The following is a 3,238-nucleotide window of genomic DNA, read 5'->3' as shown; positions in this document are numbered from 1 at the left end:
CACACACATACAGTTTATGCAGTTAGGTCTACTACTGTACTACTCACACACATAACATGCATATCAATGTATTTAGGCATGATCATTGATCATACTGACATGAAGTATTGGTTTGCATCACAATCACGGGGGAAAGGGTAGGCTCAGGTAATCTGATTTTGTTAATCTAAACAGGAATTATTGCATGTTGACTAACCAATCTCAGGCAAAACTTGAAGTTACACATCGGCCTCCCGAGTGGCGCAGTGCTAGCTGTGCCACTAGAGATCATGGTTCGAATCCAAGCTCTTTCGTAGCCGGCCGCGACCGGGAGCCCCATGGGGCGGCGCACAATTGGCCCAGCGTCGTCCAGGGTAGGGGAGGGAATGGCCGGCAGGGATGTAGCTCAGTTGGTTGTGGGTTTGATTCCCAAGGGGGGCCAGTATGAAAAATAAAAATAAAATAATGTATATACTCACTAACTGTAAATCGCTCTGGATAAGATTGTCTGCTAAATGACTAAAAATGTTCACTTTTGGGAAAACTGCTCCAGCCACTTGCCAGCTAGCTATCCTTTTTTTTCAAATAGCCTAAAGCAAAATGATGTACTAATATGAAAGTGAAATTTTAAAGTATAAACCCACCATAGTGATAAGTTGTGTCAATGCAAATCTGGTATTTGGGAACAAAAGAGGTCATTACACAGTATCCAAGTTAGTCTAGTATTTATTAATGCAAATGCTTAAATGGTAAGTATGAGAGTTCGTATACGGGCTCACTGAAATACCACGCAGGGCAGACAGAGAACTGATCCATTGTTATAAGTTCTTCCTTAAATACTCTGACAGAGATAGTTCCCGCTCCCTGCTGGCCTCTCAGAGTAGAGACTGAGCGTGGTTTAGACTTACTCAGCCTATCGTTGGCGCACAGGCTGGTCCCAGCCCCTTGGCGCTTCACTGTTGCCAGGTGTTGGTTGTTTTGCACTCGTCCAGAGAGTCAGCCCCCATAGACACAGTTCCCCTGTCCTTTCCCACCCTAACTATACTATTTGTACCTACGTCCATGGACGGTTCAACAAAGAGGCAGTGTGAGTTACAAGCCTTATCACCCCCTACTCCCTAACAGCTCCTCACATTAATCACAGCTTGTTAGGTTAAACAATTTATATCAGTACAGTACAAACCTTTTATGTTTAATCATTAATGCTTTCTTATTAAGCTAACAGCACATCTAAAATATAAGAGAATAATTTCCCACAATAGTGAAGTTATGAAAATGTCCCAGGCCGAGGTTCTTGGTTGAACGTGGACGCGCATTGGACTGTAGTTCCACTTTGAAACCCACACCCATTATGACTTTTGGCACTGCCCACCGGGCGAAATAAAGAGTGCCCGGTAAGAGAGTAGACCCTCTAGTAATTTATTAGGATCTCCATATTGGACAGCCATAGATTAAGTTATACGGATAAGAGTCAACATGGTCTTCTATAGCCTACATCCAAGTCTTGTGGTTGTCATTACATTTACATTTACATTTTAGTCATTTAGCAGACGCTCTTATCCAGAGCGACTTACAGGAGCAATTAGGGTTAAGTGCCTTGCTCAAGGGCACATTTACGTCATTTAGCAGACGCTCTTATCCAGAGCGACTCACAAATTGGTGCATTCACCCTATAGCCAGTGGGATAACCACTTTACAATTTTTTTTTGGGGGGGTAGAAGGATTACTTTATCCTATCCCAGGTATTCCTTAAAGAGGTGGGGTTTCAAATGTCTCCGGAAGGTGGTGAGTGACTCCGCTGTCCTGGCGTCGTGAGGGAGCTTGTTCCACCATTGGGGTGCCAGAGCAGCGAACAGTTTTGACTGGGCTGAGCGGGAACTATGCTTCCGCAGAGGAAGGGAGCCAGCAGGCCAGAGGTGGATGAACGCAATGCCCTCGTTTGGGTGTAGGGACTGATCAGAGCCCGAAGGTACAGAGGTGCCGTTCCCCTCACTGCTCCATAGGCAAGCACCATGGTCTTGTAACGGATGCGAGCTTCAACTGGAAGCCAGTGGAGTGTGCGGAGGAGGGGGGTGACGTGAGAGAACTTGGGAAGGTTGAACACCAGACGGGCTGCGGCATTCTGGATGAGTTGTAGGGGTTTAATGGCACAGGCAGGGAGGCCAGCCAACAGCGAGTTGCAGTAATCCAGACGGGAGATGACAAGTGCCTGGATTAGGACCTGTGCCGCTTCCTGTGTAAGGCAGGGTCGTACTCTCCGAATGTTGTAGAGCATGAACCTGCAGGAGCGGGTCACCACCTTGATGTTAGCGGAGAACGACAGGGTGTTGTCCAGGGTCACGCCAAGGCTCTTCGCACTCTGTGAGGAGGACACAACGGAGTTGTCAACCGTGATGGCGAGATCATGGAACGGGCAGTCCTTCCCCGGGAGGAAGAGCAGCTCCGTCTTGCCAGGGTTCAGCTTGAGGTGGTGATCCGTCATCCATACTGATATGTCTGCCAGACATGCAGAGATGCGATTCGCCACCTGGTTATCAGAAGGGGGAAAGGAGAAGATTAGTTGTGTATCGTCAGCGTAGCAATGATAGGAGAGGCCATGTGAGGATATGACAGAGCCAAGTGACTTGGTGTATAGGGAGAAAAGGAGAGGGCCTAGAACTGAGCCCTGGGGGACACCAGTGGTGAGAGCACGTGGTGCGGAGACAGCTTCTCGCCACGCCACTTGGTAGGAGCGACCGGTCAGGTAGGACGCAATCCAGGAGTGAGCCGCGCCGGAGATGCCCAGCTCGGAGAGGGTGGAGAGGAGGATCTGATGGTTCACAGTATCAAAGGCAGCAGACAGGTCTAGAAGGACAAGAGCAGAGGAAGCAAGAAGCCTCAATAGTCTTAATGGCTTCCTCTCCTTGGCTCCTTTCCTTTAATATTTTTTCTTCAGCTGCAAGGATCTGAAAAGACAGGACAGATAGATTGAAGCGATATGACAGAAGCATATTAGGGGATTTGCTCTCATCCATTTTCTTATTTTTGTCTGCATATGATCGTTGATAAGTCCTTATAACAGAGAAGTTGTCCTTAATGATGGAAAATAATACAAGGGGAGGAAGCAACCTTTGACTATTGAGATGCACCCCATATTGTCAATCACCTTGCCAGGTGCTAGCCGCTAATTGCAATTAGGGACAGGTGTGCAATGGAAATAAAACTGACTAAGGTCTGCTCCATTCAGCGGTTATGTTACACCCCCATTTTACTAGTCAAC

This window comes from Coregonus clupeaformis, chromosome 17 (genome assembly GCF_020615455.1).
Source record: "Coregonus clupeaformis isolate EN_2021a chromosome 17, ASM2061545v1, whole genome shotgun sequence".
NCBI lineage: Eukaryota > Metazoa > Chordata > Actinopteri > Salmoniformes > Salmonidae > Coregonus > Coregonus clupeaformis.
The sequence above is the reverse complement of the archived record's forward strand: the minus strand, read 5'-3'. Positions refer to the sequence as shown.